The 16,141-nt window shown below is 39.7% G+C and overlaps 1 long non-coding RNA gene across 2 annotated transcripts; it reads right to left on the reverse strand.

Moving 5' to 3' along the window:
- Nucleotides 1–366: 366 nt before the first annotated feature.
- On the reverse strand, nucleotides 367–12,146 carry LOC123344574. Of its 2 annotated transcripts, none has more exons than XR_006572582.1 (3): nucleotides 12,108–12,146; nucleotides 6,174–6,344; nucleotides 367–471 (listed from the first exon to the last, which is right to left on the reverse strand). It is a non-coding gene; the product is annotated as an uncharacterized LOC123344574 (long non-coding RNA). The 2 variants fall into 2 exon arrangements; XR_006572581.1 differs by lacking the exon at nucleotides 367–471 and adding an exon at nucleotides 3,980–4,186.
- Between the last annotated feature and the right edge of the window lie 3,995 nt (nucleotides 12,147–16,141).

Below are 16,141 nucleotides of genomic sequence, written 5' to 3' on the forward strand. Positions count from 1 at the left end.
AATATTTTATTTGCATTAGTATAAAGTAAAAATAATTTGATTATCATTTGTACTATTTACGAGTACATGTTTTTAGACACGCGCAGTGTCCCTATTTATAGCCTACTTTAAAGTTCTTAAATAGCATAGAGTGCTGACAAGCAAAGTATTGATGTTTACAGTATCATGCAAACCCTGAAGCCAGCCATGCTCACATCTCTTTGAATTACTTTTCCAATTCCAAGCCTCTAAGAATCCAGTCCTCCTTTATCTTTTCTCGTTATAAAAAGTGGCAGGAGGCAGAGTGGCAGAATGACCCACAAGATGGCACCTGTCACCAGTGGGATTTCTCCTGCATTCTGCAGGCCAAATTTTGTTTGAACTCACTGTGGCCTCTGTCATATCCTCATTTTCCCTTCCACTCTTGGCTCTCCTTCTTAATCCCTTTCGTGCAGGCTGAGGCTCTGTTTACCCAGCGTCCAAAACCTTTTTCTGCAAGAAGCCAAAGTAAAACTTTAATTTGAAAGCTGGGCTGAGAATTAAGCAGCAATACTCTGTACTGGAAGCGGTTAGCTACAGCAGCTGCATCCTTTCTCTGGGTTTACTTAAAGACATCTCCCCCTCCCCCCCCCGCCCCTTATAGTATCAGCAGGCTCAGTCTTATAGATGTGCATCTGAAATACATGATTACTTTAGGTCTCAAAGGTGAGGGAGTTGATTAGCACTCTAATGAAGCCCTTTGTTATTACTTAAAGGCAAGGTACATCACAGGTAGATGAAATGTACAGTAAGTAAGCTTCCTTAGGCTTGCCCTGCTGAATTTTAACCCTGATGTGGTAGCATGCTGTACAATAATGAGGTTCCTATTCATATTAAATAATGGTTTTAGTCTGCAATAGAGTTGTGTGGGGGGGGGGGGTTAAACCTTTCTAATACCAAGCAGGAGGGAAAGGGAGTAAGGAGATAACATCTCAGGAAACAAACTGGCAAAGTCTTCTTTCACAAATTGTGTTATATTTTGTCCAGAATGGTGTGGGAAAAATTTAACTGGTCAGTTAGGAATAAATATGTAAAGAAAGCACTGCTGAGTATCCCTTTTCTGCCTTTGAATACATGATGAGGTAAATCCAAAGGCCCTTACAAGCAGTTCAGCATCCACACAAGAAAACCCCACAAGCTCATAGAGATTCTCTTAGTTCTGCTGGGTGCAAAGGAGGGTTGCTTCTTCAAAGAAAAGGGCATAGGACTCATCCCCAAGCATAGCAGGTCATCTGGAACCAGCCTGGATCCCAGGAGACCTCCAAACAGAAGCCCACACTGCTTCTCATTTCAACACCCCTTCCTCCTCTATCTCCAGATCCCAGGAGCAGCACTGACAGAGATTTCGCCTAGTCGTGTCATGATTGGGACCAGCTTGGGGCTATATGATGTTCTCCCATGAATCTCCACGTGACTGGAGAATGACCAATATGCATCCTCCTCAGCCCTCTCCCTACCCGTTCCTCCTCTTCCCCCACAGCAGCTTGCAAGATCTGTAGCATATGTTAAGGGCATGAGGTGACTCTATGGTGCCCATTGGAGGTCGGAGAGAGAGAATGGTTCTGTGGAGGGTAACTAAACTCCTTCCCCCATCACTGGAGGGGGGAGATCCACATGCAGTCCTCAGTTCTCACCCAGAGAAACTTCCTCTGAAGTCAGTGGAAAGTAGCCTCGGTAGAAGCTCAGTAAGGACCTCACTGTTTGGCCTGAATATATGTGAGAGTATTAACTGCTTAGAATATAACTCATGTATTCTAATTCAACTAAAATTTGTGAAAACAATATAGTCATATTTAGACACAGGTTATCAAGGGAATTAAATACACTATTATTATTAATTATTATTATTAAAGCCTTTAAAATGTTAAGATGATCACGTTGCTTATTAAGATATCCCTTTAAAAGCACTCTCTACAATTAACTCAAACAGCAGAGGGCTTTTCTGCTTCCCACATAAGTCAATTTTATTGCTAAAATCCTGATGTCATCAACAGCTCTAATGCAAAACAATCAGGTCATAAATGCATATTTTGCAGAAAGGCCCCAAATCCTGGTAAATTAGTGTAGACCTGAAGCTGGTGCTCTTCTTACTAAGCAATAGGGGGAAGAATTAGAGGGAAAACCTTTTTTAGTTGGAGAATGCAGTTCTGTTGAAACTGAAGTATTTACATAAGAACATAGGAATGGGTCAGACCAAAGGTCCATCTAGCCCAGTGTCCTGACTTCTGACAGTGGCCAATGCCAGGTGCCCCAGAGGGAATGAACAGAACAGGTAATCATCAAATGATCTATCCCTTGTTGCCCATTCCCAGCTTCTGGCAAACAGAGGATAGGGACACCATCCCTGTCCAACCTGGCTAACATGAAATTGTGTTAATTTCGCTGAAAAGTCATTTTGGAGGAAAACCAGGGGAAAGAGTTACAATGTTAAACCGTCCCATTTCAACATGTTCGGAACCAAACGTTTTGATTTTTCATTTTTCAAAGACATTTCGGTTTACTTTTTTAAAATGTTTGTATTATATTATGTAGCAAATAAGAAAATATCAAAATTGAAACAAAAGAATTCTTACTGATCTGAAACAAAACAAAAACCCCAAACCAATTAGAATTTTCCTTTGTGGAGAATTTTAATATTTCCTGTTTCATATCAATTGGAAAAGAAGCCAAATTTCACAATCTCAAAAGTCTTCACAAAATGGAATTTCTGTCCTTCACCCAGGTCTAGAAGACATCTTCTCCTACAGGCTTCAGTGTGGATGAGGAGCCACTCAGCAGCAGCTACTGTAGCACCCACTCTGCTTGAGCCTATGATCCCCAGGAAGCAATAACCAGTGGATCAGATGGTGATGCATCTCCAAGTCTTGTCGTATACCTTCCCAGCCTGCCATAACATGCTACTGCCCCCCCCAATATGGTTTAAATGGTTCTCCCATAGAGGGAGCATTCCCTTATTTGCTCCCCAAATCCATCCTCCTACACGGCACAATTGCTGTTTTTCTGCTTCATGTTGGCCTCTCTCTCATTCAGATGAGTGGGACAATATTTTCCTTCCTCACAAATCTTTGACTTATTTTTCAAAATATGGGCATAGCCCTGGATAATAAATCCAGTTTTTAGTTTGCAGTAGAATTTTGGGAGGGGAAACCCCCCTAACAACAAAGCAGCAGGGAAGAGAACTATCGATAACATCCTAAAAGGCAGAATTACTTATTATTATTATTATTGTGAACGCCTTTAAGATGTTAAGATTATACTTTGATTATTAATTCCCTTTAATAACACTCTCTACAGTTAAATCAAACAGCAGAGGGCTTTGCTCCATTCCACATAAGTCTACTTTATGGCTAAAATGCTGATATGATAATGCACAGCAATCAGGCCACAAAGTCCCTTTTTGCAGAAAAGCCCCCAAAATTGCAATTTTGCCTTCCAGATATTTTGGCCGAGTGAAACTCAGAACAATTTCAGAGTTATTGGGCCAACTAACTCGCCACAGGAGTTAAAGGGCCAAATTCTATTCTCAGTGACACCGGTGTCAATGCAGAGCAACATCCATGCCTTCGCTGGAGCTGCCCTGTAATGGTACCAGGAAAAGCGAGAGCAAAATTCAGCCATAAATAGTTGCATGGGGTTTATGTCAGCACCAAATCTGGAACATGGCAATAAAGGTGCCTGTTTTTACAGAACACAGCCTTCCCAGTCTCCTCCAAACATGGATGCCCACCTCCTTCTCAATGCTCCATAGACATCTCACAGTTTCCCATTGTGTGATCACCAGCAGGTTGCAGGCTGGTGCTTCCCTTCCCGCCTTTCTGCACTGCAGGGGGTGGACCTGCAAGAGGGCTATCAATACAGTGCGTTTGACTGAGTTGCCTGCGCTTTTCAGAAATGACTCCAAAAATGGTTTAGGTTTTGAAGCATTGTAATTAAACTCATCTACAGCTGGTGTAATGAAACAAATAACAGAAATTCTTTGCATGTCAAGGACAGCTATCATTTGGGCTTTTTTAGCAGCGTTGTTTCGCAGCATTTCCTGTGTGAGCTCCATTACTTCTGCTTCTTTTAACTACGATCCTGCTCACTTGGGAGTCATATTTAAGGTCAGCCAGTATACATTAATCCTGCCTGGAGTAAAAATTTACTCCTCACACTGGAAATGACAGGCCTGTACAACAACACATGAAAAAAAAAAGTCATTCATTATTTATAAAAAAGCAAAAGTAATGGGCTGTCTTTTCTTACATTACATATGTCCGGTATGAAAACTCCAAACTGTATATTATTATAAAAGCTCTGTTCCCTGTAATATCTCTTTGATTTTGTAATTATTTTAGGCTTTCCACTCAGGAGCAATAAAAAGAGCTTATATTTTCTCAGCACTCAGATGAAATAACTTTGAAATCATGCCTCCTAGTTTGCTTTATGCTTTCTAGTTCTCTATAGTATAATTTATCTCAAGATGTCATCCCCCTACCCCATATGACAGTCTTTTTGATGGGACCAGGGGAAAATAAATACTCAAAAAGAAGGATATTTTGGGTTTAATTTAGGTTAGCCTCTCCTCCTCCCCCCCCCAAAAAAAGATCACAAAATCAAACAACACAGCAAGAGATAATCCTCCACAAATAAATTTATCAAGAGAGAATTTTCTGCAGACTTACTAAATGGTCATAGGGGAAACAAGGTAGGGATCAAATATACCGTTGAGTAAGGAAACAGAGAGCACAAACTTTGTCCTCAGCTCGGGGACAATGATGCTCAAAGATTAACCCACCCTCTCAATTAACACCTCACATGAAAATCCCAGCAAGGTCATGGGATCTGTGCTGTGACTCGGTCAATCAGCATTGCCTGCCTCCATACAAACCAAGATCGAATGCAGAATTAACACTGGTCCCCCAAGCCTCCACTCGCAGACTCACGTCAGATTAAGCCCTTGCATGGAGGAGATATGAAAAGCATTTCTAATTAGGGTCTGAGGTTACTGGTTAAAATGCAGTCGAGCAGTCTACCAACCATTCTTCTCCTTTTTTTTTTAATATAATTTTAATTAAACTCAGATAATTCGTACCTGCATATATTTAGTACTACTTGAATGCAAACCTGATAAAGAATACTCCTGATCCCCACTTAGCTGCCACAAGGACTTATTAAAGGGAGGGTGACTGTCTTCAAGATCTTTCATGGGTCCTTTTGCAATAATTACTTTTACTATCAAATGAAAAGCATAATATTTTTCTGTAAATATTTTTCCCCCTTGTAAAACCTCGACACCCCTGCTCTCATGACAAAAGTATAATTATAACTTGATTGGAGAGCTTGGGAACTGGCAGTATAACCCATTAGGAATTTATTCCACATGTGTTCTGCTCCTCTTTTTCTCCCAGTTTACAGCATTCGTGAAATGCACATTGGGGGATTTTTTGTGTACCCCTTTATTCAGCATGGAAGTGGTGCTAAACCTCCTGCATTCTGAAAACGAGATATGCTGGCATTCACCAGGTCTTGTTAAATTATTAACAATTCTGTGGCACTATTCAACATTTCTGCCATTGTGCGATTAGCAATCTAGATCTCCTGTACCAATTTTTAATATCTGAAATGACCCTTGAAGCCTTCAAAGCACAGCTTCCGCATACTAAAGCCCAGCTATTCCAAATTGTGGCTTTGAATAATTCAGGAATCGTCACAGCAGCTCTGTACTTATTAAAGCATTGGGAAAACTTTGGTACTCTAATATCTACAGGGCTCTCTATTGTTATGCTGATGGTAAAGATGGTTTTATATGCAATATTGCTATTCAACACACCTCCAGAATGCAGTTTAGGAGGAGTCAAGGAATGATCCAAATAAGTGCCAGTAGTAAGCAGTAGCACCTGGGAGGAAGGGGTCCTTCAGATTTTCATACAATAAGCTGAAGCTTCCATAGGAGTTGGGGGAGATGATGATGCGATGATCTTTTAATCTAACTTTAAACAATAAATCGTATCATCCAAAAATAAGGTTCAGCGAGCACAACAGTGATCTGCTACTTCCCAACAACTTCTTATTTTACAGCAAAGCAAACTAAATAATCTAAGTACAGAACTTGAGGGTTTTTTTCTTGATTGTCAGAAGGACAGAAAATTCATTTGACTGTTTCAACAACATACCCATGCTGATTCCAGGTAAGCAAGTATCATAGGCCTCACTGACAAGGCAGATCTTATGAAAAGCTTTCACAGAGGTGAATTTTTCATAGAGGTTTTATTAGGTCCACAGACGATCCTCAGCAAAGTCTAGACCTCAAGTCATACCAGTTCTAACATCCAAAAAGTCTTTATCTGTAACATAATCAGAAAGCGTATGTCAGTTCCACAAAGAAACCTCAAATCAACAAACAAACGTCAAACAAACAGAGAACTTGCTTTCGAAGGTCAGATTTTAAAATCCCCAAGGAAGGATGTCATTCCCGAATAGCTTTGGTTAGATTTTAAAATATGGGAATTATCATATTAGAATAAATCACTGGGCCTCTCTCATCTGGCAGTGACCTATGCCTGATGTATTATTAGAAAGATGAAAACATCCAAAATAAACCTAGTTAACTCTATGGTATTGTAGTAGCTAAATAGATTGTCAAGATCTTTGGCAAAGTTCAATCAACCAATTCCATTTCCAATCTGCTAAGAGAGTACCAGAGCACTCACATCCATGCTGACTATCCTCAGTCATGTGGTTTAGTAGCACTAGCTATGAAAAAGGAGGCTCAAAATGTCTGTGCATTATTTAGGATCCAAAGCATCTGGTATCAGACACTGCCATACGTCATACATGGCAGTGACCCAGTCACCCACAAAAGTTCTCCCTATTTTAGTCACTTTATGGGAGACATCTGAAGGGCCCATAGGATGTGATAACAGAGATTAAGGGAGATACCTCCACAGTGTCCCAACATTTTTGAAATATCTACAGTCCATGTGGGAAAAAACTAGTCCAACTCACTGATCTGGCTCAGTAAAACCAGCAAAGGGGGTTAGAACAAAAAGAAATACTAGTGTGACCACATTCATGATATCTGGTTTAGAGCAGGTGATAAGGTTTTATTTACAACCATGCTCATGATATCTGGTTTGAAGCAGGTGATAAGGTTTTATTATTGCTGCCTACTTCGAAAAGCAAATTACTTTGCAGGTGGCAAAGCAGTACATCAGACATGACCTGGTTTGACTGTGAAATCTGTCTGCCCAGGAAAAGGAGGAATAAAAATTCCACCGGGCTAATAAAAGGTATAATGGGTAGGCAGTGAAAACTCTCTGTTTGAATGCCACCTTAATGTGAATATCAACACTTGGTACTTTCACTTGAGGGTTTTATGGTACTTTGAAGTGCAGTAAGAAATAGAACCATATTCTCCTGGCTTCCATTCACTTTCCTAGACTCTCATTCACTCACCAATACACACACTAATGCCCTCTCTCAAGCAGGAGTTTATACTGAGGAGGTTGTTGCTATAGAAGTAGAAGCAGCTAGAACAAGCCAAAAGAATTTGAATTAGTTTATGTTTTTTTCCCCAATCCCAGTTTATGATGCATGCAAATTAACATACCTCGTAACTTTTTAAACTAATGCAACTGCAAACGTAATTCCCAGTCTCTTTGTGCATTCTTAGTAGGAGACTCTTCTGCCCCATATGAGAACTTTCCCGTATCTGTCCATCTCAATGTCACGTTTCCTCTGAAAAAATAAAATTCTTCACCCTTGCCAAACACGTCTTAAATTTCTCTCTCTTTTGGTCCTTGGCTTTGTTGCTGCATTATTTCAATGTCATGGGGCATTTGGGAGTAAATGTATATGAAAGGCTGTCAATGAATTAAGGGAGTATTGAAGAAATGTTTAATGCATCTTTGAAGAGGGGCAAACTATTTTGCCTCAACAAACTGCTTCAGGCAGAAGTGGGGGGGAAATGTTGAAAATTTGCAAAAGTGAAATGCCAGAAAATTTATTTTTATAGGGCTAACCCTCTAGGGCTGAACTCTCTCGTAAGGAGCTTAGTACCCTTGACTCCCACTGACTTCCCACTCCTGCAAGGTACGGAGAAATCCTGTGATATGGTGAGTGCCCTCATCTCACCATGAAGAAACTCTACCTATCACCAGAGTCATCATGATTTTTGTCCCTTAATATATAGCCTTTTCTGAAGTTATTCGTAGCCAACACTTCTTTTAATGAGTTTATCACAAATCATTTCGGACCAAATTTTCAAACAACGGCAACTTATTTACATCTGCAGAACATCAATGTGCACACAGGTAATTAAGAGTCCCCGACAAAGATTTTTCTTTATTAAAAGTGTCGTTATTTTGAATAAGCTGTACATTGTCATTGTTAATCATCATATTATTATGCTTGCCCCTTGTTTATATTCACCTGTGTGACACCCACGGGGCTATACTTGCCCTTTGATACGCATAAAGGTCTCTCCTGTAGGTCAGTGGCAACCACATGAATTCACTAAAGCTTGGATCCCCTGCTCCAGCTAACTAGTCTTGTTTTCCTTTCAACTCTTTGGGTGAAATTCACCATTACGCAGCATGTTAAGTCCAATTTTGAAGATTTAAGTGGCGCATAAACCTTGTGTTGGCTCTCAGCACAGTAACGAACAAGACTAAACCATTGAAACCAAATTCTGAGCCCTATTTTTCCCTCCTGATATTTGATTCACAGACACTATTCTCTCTCGTGTATATTGGTTTTCTTTCGGAAGACCAGATCTTCTTTTCAATGCCTTAACAAACACAAAATATGCACAAGGTAACATACAGAAAGTATAATAATGAGACCAGTGATAATATAATAATGATAGTCAAAACTCTATCAAACATGCAATTAATATTTTAATTATAGTTCTCTGGTATATCTGCATCCCACTGTGAAAAATAACTGGGTCTAGTAATTTTCAAGGAAGATGACAAGATTACTATTACTAATGTTCCAAGGTACAAGTATTTATTTTTTAATGTTATTAATGTTACTAATTATGATGAATATGATTATTTAGAGTCATTATGTGGTAGAAGAGTTTGATGAGCCATTCAGGGGCCTAGAATTTAACATTCAGCCTATAGCAATAATTTACTGTGGAAAATTAATAGCACTGGTCGAACTGTATTGTTATAAACATACACTGCAATTAAAATTCTTTTTTTTAAAATGCTAACAAAAAAATCCAAACGTACAGATTGCTCTGTTAACCAATAGAGCTTGTGTTTGCAAGATGATAAGAAAAGCAACCTTAAAAGAAAACATTAGACACTGCAAAAAAGGATAATGACTTTTTCAAAAGGGAGAGAAAGCTTTCCATGGCTTGCTCCAATAAGCAACCTTCCTCAGATGAGCCATACTATTACAGATCAGGAATCTTGCGCTAGATGCTGTACGTACACCCAGTATGAGACAGTGCTTACGAGCTTATACACTAAATAGACACGTCAGACAAAGAAAGTATTATGCAATGCCTATTTTGCAGATGGGGAGCTGAGATTCAGAAAAATTAAGTGGCCAGTTCAAGCTCACACAACCTCCTTGCTAGAGGCAGAAATTGAACTCAGAACTTCTGAGGCCTAGACCAGGGCCTTAACCACTAGATAACTTTTCTGTCAGTCTCACCGGTCTCAATAGGGCTCCTTGCATGAGCAAGGTAAGGTTCTGAAGACCTGGGCTAGATCGTGCTCAACCACACTGACTTCAAGGGGAGTTAAGTGCAGTCAGCACTTTCACCCAAGTGCTCAGCACCTTGAAGGATTGGTCCTAGAGATTCTATGCATATTTTAAACTTAGACTGCCCATTCACTATGCACAGCTGTCTCCACTGCAACTATGTCCCTCATGGCACACACTGAGAAAGGGCAGAACCATTATTAACTAGTTAAACCTGATAAATACAGACTCTCAAAAAAGGATGGAAAAAAAGTGAGCATTTTAGCTTTGTAATATATTTACATCAATGACTGGCACTCCATTAGGATTGGTATCAAAGGGGGTGGGATGCTGGTGTCTTTGCATTTGGGCCTTTCACATCTTCTGATTGATGGAACTGAAAGGTTTCTGCTTGTAAAGCAGTCACCCCGCACAGCTGTCTCTTGCTCCAGTCCTCCTTTCCACTGCAGTTTATGCAGCTCTGATTTCATTTAGCAGCCCCCTTGAATAGCAACATTCTTACAGTGGGAGTAAAGCTTTGTATTAAAGAGGATGCTTTGCAATTTGCATGCACGCACTGTATTGCCAAGTGTTGAATGGGCACTTGCTTGCCAAGGGACATGCAGCAATGTGTATTCCCTATCTTCCCCACTTTGCTGGTTTCTTAAATTATGTGTGTTTTACTTCTCTTTCATGTTCAAAGCAGAGCAAATTTATTTGATATATTTTGAATGCTAAAGCATGCCAATGACATCAATCAAACTACAGAACACTGCGAAAGCTGCTAGAGAGTAATCAGAATTGGCCATAAGCCATAAATATCTACTGTCTCATGATTCTTTTGGCTGCTATGCAAACTTTGATCATTAGCACTGATCAATGATCATGAGGGATAAAATGGTATTATGATATAATGGCATGTATGCTACAGCTGATACTAAGGCTATATACGACCTGTCCTCGACTAGATCAGCTTTCTCTACACTCTTGGAGCATTCATTGATATGGCAGACTTTTGTTTTAACCTCACTGAGTAAGCTAACAGAATACTACTGTCGAATCAGAATGGGCACAGCCGTTATGGTTATTTCTGTATGTTTTGCATTTGTATCCTATGTAACATACCCCTTATAACAAAGGTGACTAGCTCATAGAACATTCCTACTTATTCCTGCTAGGTCAGAAAGTGCACATAAACTAGATTATCACCTTTTCGTTATTTTCTCCCTTGTAAATGAATTGGGCATTTCCTCTCTTAAAGGCACAATAAATCAAGCACTCCAGAGGCATGTCTCCCACTGAGGACCTACGCACAGAATATTTGTAGGACCAGGCCCCAATTTTCATCCAATGCTTATTTTCACTTCATACATCCTCCAGTTGGCCTCCTGGTAAATGTATCATTTTATTCTTCTCACAGGCTGGCACAAAGTCATTTGCTGCCTCACTCGAACCCTATCCTCCTGAATAAAAATAACCAATAGGCCATGATTATGTGTTTCTCTTACTGCCAGTGCAGCTCTCTATTGCGTATTCTGCATTCTGTGCTCGTATGACACTACCATTGATGTCAGGTTTGTTCCTGAGGACTAAATGTAAATTATTTCTTCCTGTTGGGTCTGTCGGGGGGGAGCCCATTGCCAGTGTATTACTGGGCTCAAAAAACGTAAAACTGGGGTCAAATAAGAATTAGATAAGTTTGGAGGATAGGTCCATCAATGGCTATTAGCCAAGATGGTCAGGGACGCAACCTCATGTTCTGGGTGTCCCTAAGCCTCTGACTGCCAGATGATGGGACTGGATAACAGGGAATGGCTCACTCGGTAATTGTTCTGTTCTGTTTGCTTTCTCTGAAGCACTGGCCACAGTCAGAAGAAAAGATACTGGGCTAGATGGACCATTGGTCTGACCCAGTATGGCCATTCTTATATTCTACTGTGGTCTACTGTGAATGAACCAGCATGTGTAATTAAGTAACAAGAAAAAAGAAAACATCTTTAGCAAGGTTTATTTAAAAAATATGAGGCTCAAACTCTAACATCCTCAATTTTTACTCAGGCTAACTCCCAGTGACTTCAGAGTTTTGACTGATTGTGGCTTTTCCCCATGTGCTGGATCAGAGAAAAATTAAACAAATACAGTACTCTTTAAAAGCATGTGTGATCAATGAGAGCCCATTCATTCTAATTTCAATGGTGCATATTTTCTCCAGAAGTGGTGTATTTTACACAGTTGCACACACCATTTGACTGCTCGACACAGGAGTGTGAACTAAACCCCTAATGAGCCCAAGAAGAATCTGACTTCATCTTTTGCTGCTAGAGTTGCACACAGATAGGCAGTTACTTTATGTGGATGTGATGACAATAAGTTAAATATGAGCTGGATGCACAGCCAGTATATCTTACCCTAGCCTACTTTTCTAGGAATGCCCTGGAGAAGTCATGTATGGCCTAGAAAGGAAAAGGATTTAAATGTTCTAAAATTCCCTCATCTGTTACGTCTCCCAGATATATTCAAATACCTTCCTCCCAACTGTAAGAGTTGTGCTCATCCAATCAGGGTCGAGAAACAATATCTGAGGGCTTATGTGACCAATCACAATTAATGCAGCTCAGAATTGATCATAAGCAAACTCTCCATGGTTAATGTGTACAGTTATGATAAAAAGAAATGTTAGATACATACACCCACTCTCTCTCTCTCTCTCTCACACACACACACACACACACCCCTCACATCTTAATAATAACTAAATTACAGGACAACACCGGACCAGAAAGAGAGGCTATATTTGTCAAGGACATTATTCACTGTGAATTTTTCACTTTGCTCTATTAATATTCATTTGAACTTCTATAAACCTTTATGTCCAAAATTCTTAAACATTCATTGATTTGTGAAGTAAGAGTCACATTTTAAAGATCGGAAACCAAGACAGAAAGACAGGAAGGTTGCAGCACAGCAAAGAATAGAGCCGGTATCTCCAGAGTCATAGTTCTGCAACTTAGCCGTAAAACTTTCATTCTACCATGGGGAAATCATCCATTGGAAAGGAGTTTTAATTTCCAGATATTCTTGGCTTGTTTGTTTTTTCCTGAATCCCCCTCACTGCCTGGAAGTCACTAAAATTCTTGAATTAATGTAGAAATTTATTTATTTATGTTCTTCCTGTGACAGATTTAAACCAGCTGATTCATGCATAGGCATTTCACTCTAGGTTAGAATAAATTGTCCTCCAAAGTAACACTGTTAAATTGAGTGGAATTAGCTCCCTCCAAGTTCCAAGATACATAATACATATTATAAACTTGTCTAACTTGGCACTGATTTGACAGCCTCAGTCTGAGAGGGCAGAGAATGAAAATGAGTTTTAGGCATCAGCTATGTACAGGCACAGTATCCATTTATGTACAATCCTTCAGCTGATTGCCCTGTGTGCCTAAACACTTGGACTCAACTTCAGTGCTGCCGTTTGGTCATAGAGCCCCCAACAATCCAGGATTCCCCAAGCTGAAGTCTCACATAGCCCATTTTTCCTTATGCAGGATCCAAAGGTTTCCTGCTATTTCTTCAACAGATCCTAGAGGCAAGTGGCCAAATTCTGCCACACCTGTGTAAATCTACAGGCACTGGAAAGACCTATAGCTCAAGGAGAGTATTTATTAACTAATTATGGAGAAAGTACTGGGTCATAACTTTTCTGGAAAGCATGAGGAAGGTTGGGATTCATTTTGAGTATTCAGTAAATAAGTTTTCATTTCAAGTGAGATTCACTAGAGTAGTCAATATTTTTCTTTAAAAAGATTTTCAACAAAAAACAGATTTTCAGCCAAACCAAAAGTTTCCATTTAAAAAAAAATCCAAAGTTTTAAAATTTTGTCTTAGTAGGGCAAGTTCCACTGTCTGTCATCTCTCACTCTCCCCCCACTCCCCTGCCTCTATTTTTTTCCACTGTAAAATGGGGAGGCAGGAAACAAAAGTGAGAGAAAATGGGTTCCTCACACCCCCCACCATAAGAAAATGTAGATGCCCATTGACAAAAAAAATTAAAAATTTCATGCAAGCTTTTGAATAAAACAAAAACATTTTAGTTTCTTCTGAAATATTTCACAAAATACATCTTTTTTTTTAATTCGGCCCAAAAAATCACCCCATGCAAAGGGCCAGCATGAAGTCTAGTACCATGCAAAGACTAAAGCAGCAACTGTAGATTTCTCCACCACCACCACCACCAAAGAGGACATTCTGGGATGGGGAAGAGATAGTGCCAGATAGCAGCACCCAAAGACGTATTGCAACAGCCCTGTCTCCTGGTGCAAATTTCCAGTTTGGCCCCTGAAAGGATCACGTGAGCAGACAAGTAGCACTTCACATGTGCACTGAGAACTGTGTTGGCATGACCCCTAATGATCTCAGTGCAGTTACTCTGGATTTACACTAGTGTCACTAAATTCAGATTCTGGCTCCAAGGGTTTCAGACTCTCCTTGTTCACTTTTGTGGTGTTAATATGGAAAAAAGTTCCACCCTTTGTATTTAATTTGAAGAGAAGAGGAGGGGAATCTCTATTAAGTCCTCTATTAGATTTTCTTAACTCATCTCACTGAAAACACAATAACTCCTGAAGAAGAAGAAGAAGAAGAAGAAAATAGTCTGAGATATAGTGTGACTTTCTGCTTTACTGTCACTCTGAATTTCACTCTGCATGGCTGGTAGAATAAACTACGTAAATCATCAGAAAAAGAAAAGACACCGATAGATACTGATCCAAGTCCCACTGAAGTCAATGGGTATCTTTGCACGGTCTTCAATGGGCACTGGATTCGGCCCAGAAGGGGATGATTTGGCACTCAGAACAGCTCTCTCTTTTTTCTTCCTAACTGTCATTATCTCAGTCTCACTGGCATAGTCCAGTTTTGGGCTTGCATCACATTCAACCACCCATCTCCCTATCAAGGACATGATAATGATGATGCTGTTACGGTGCACTGATTATCTGATGCATTATGTAGTCCATTGGCTCTCATGTTGGGAAATTTCCCACTGGCTTGGTGGCATGATTTTTTTTTTAAAGCTTTCTCTTCATTGTGAGCCTAATGGCTATATTCAGGCTTGCAATAAAAAGCAGCCCTACTGGTTGAATGACAGCAAGTTCAAGTGCTTTTGTGGGCTCATTCTCTACAGTTTGTGACATTGGTAAAGTGTTTGCTGCAATTCTGCAAAATAGGCTCCAATTTCCCAACCAAATTTCATGTGAGCAGATCTGCAGGTGCACACTGCTGTGGGGTGAATAGAGCCTTTTGCAATACACACACCCAATCTGTTCCCAGAAACAAACATACATAATGGTTTGTATGTAATATCTATATCTAGAGAGACTGAGAGATAAATATAAGCAGAGAGAAATCTTTCAAAAATATTCAAGTAGATTTCCTGCTAGTAGAAGGTGCCAGGTAGTCAACCCTAGAGACTGAATACCATTAAATAGCCATTTAACAGGTACACTAGGTGCAACTGGAGTTTTAACTTCCTCAGGAGACTTTGCCATTGTGTCTCAGCCTGGAGAGAGAGGAATTAGCAGCAAGACTGAGAAAGTAGTTCAGTCTGCATTCCCATTACATGTTTCCCCACTACACAGATGGCCCACAAGAGCAGACGTTAATGTCAGTTGTGATAGTGATGCAGCAACATCACCTGCAAACTGAAAAATAAAAATCTGTTTTTTTAAAAAGAAGCTCTCTGTCAAAAAGGAAATATACACTATGGATCTGACCCTGCAACCCTTACTCATTAGAATAGTTCAAAATGGAACTCTTTGAATGAGTAAGGTTTGGAGGATCAGGACTTACAGTCCCTAGAGATAGTCATTTTTTTTGTAAGTTTGAAACTGACAAAAACATTTCAAATTTTTGAAAGTAAAAAAAAAAATTCTATTTTTAACAACATTTTCACAAATTCCTTCTCCTTCCCTGATTTTTCAACTGGCTATCGAACTGATAGAAATGTTTCCAAGTTGAACAACATTTTGAAATCTCAAAAAATTGAAAAAAATATATTAATTATTTTCCCCTCTTTTTTGACCATCTCTTTCAGACAGCATAATATGGAGCATTCGACTGTGAGTCCTCTTGAAAATGGGTATTTTTTATAGGATTTACTTTACTACTCTGTTGTTGTTTCACTCTGTGCCAGCAGTGGTAAAACTGTATTTTCAGACCTTGTGGCTTACACATGTCACTCTTCCCTGGCACCTGAATGCCATGTCTTGGGGGTGGGGTGGATTTGCATGGCATGTGCTCTAAGCTAATATTTTTCTGCCTCACCCGTTGCTAATATCTGACTTGAAAAAATCTCACCCCACTTGCTTTTCTGTCTTCTTGAATTTAAATCCTAAAATAGCTCAGAAATGAGCTGCATTTACCCTCCTGCTCTCTTTCGATC

The sequence above is a fragment of the Mauremys mutica genome, chromosome 11 (assembly GCF_020497125.1).
Source record: "Mauremys mutica isolate MM-2020 ecotype Southern chromosome 11, ASM2049712v1, whole genome shotgun sequence".
Classification (NCBI taxonomy): Eukaryota; Metazoa; Chordata; order Testudines; family Geoemydidae; genus Mauremys; species Mauremys mutica.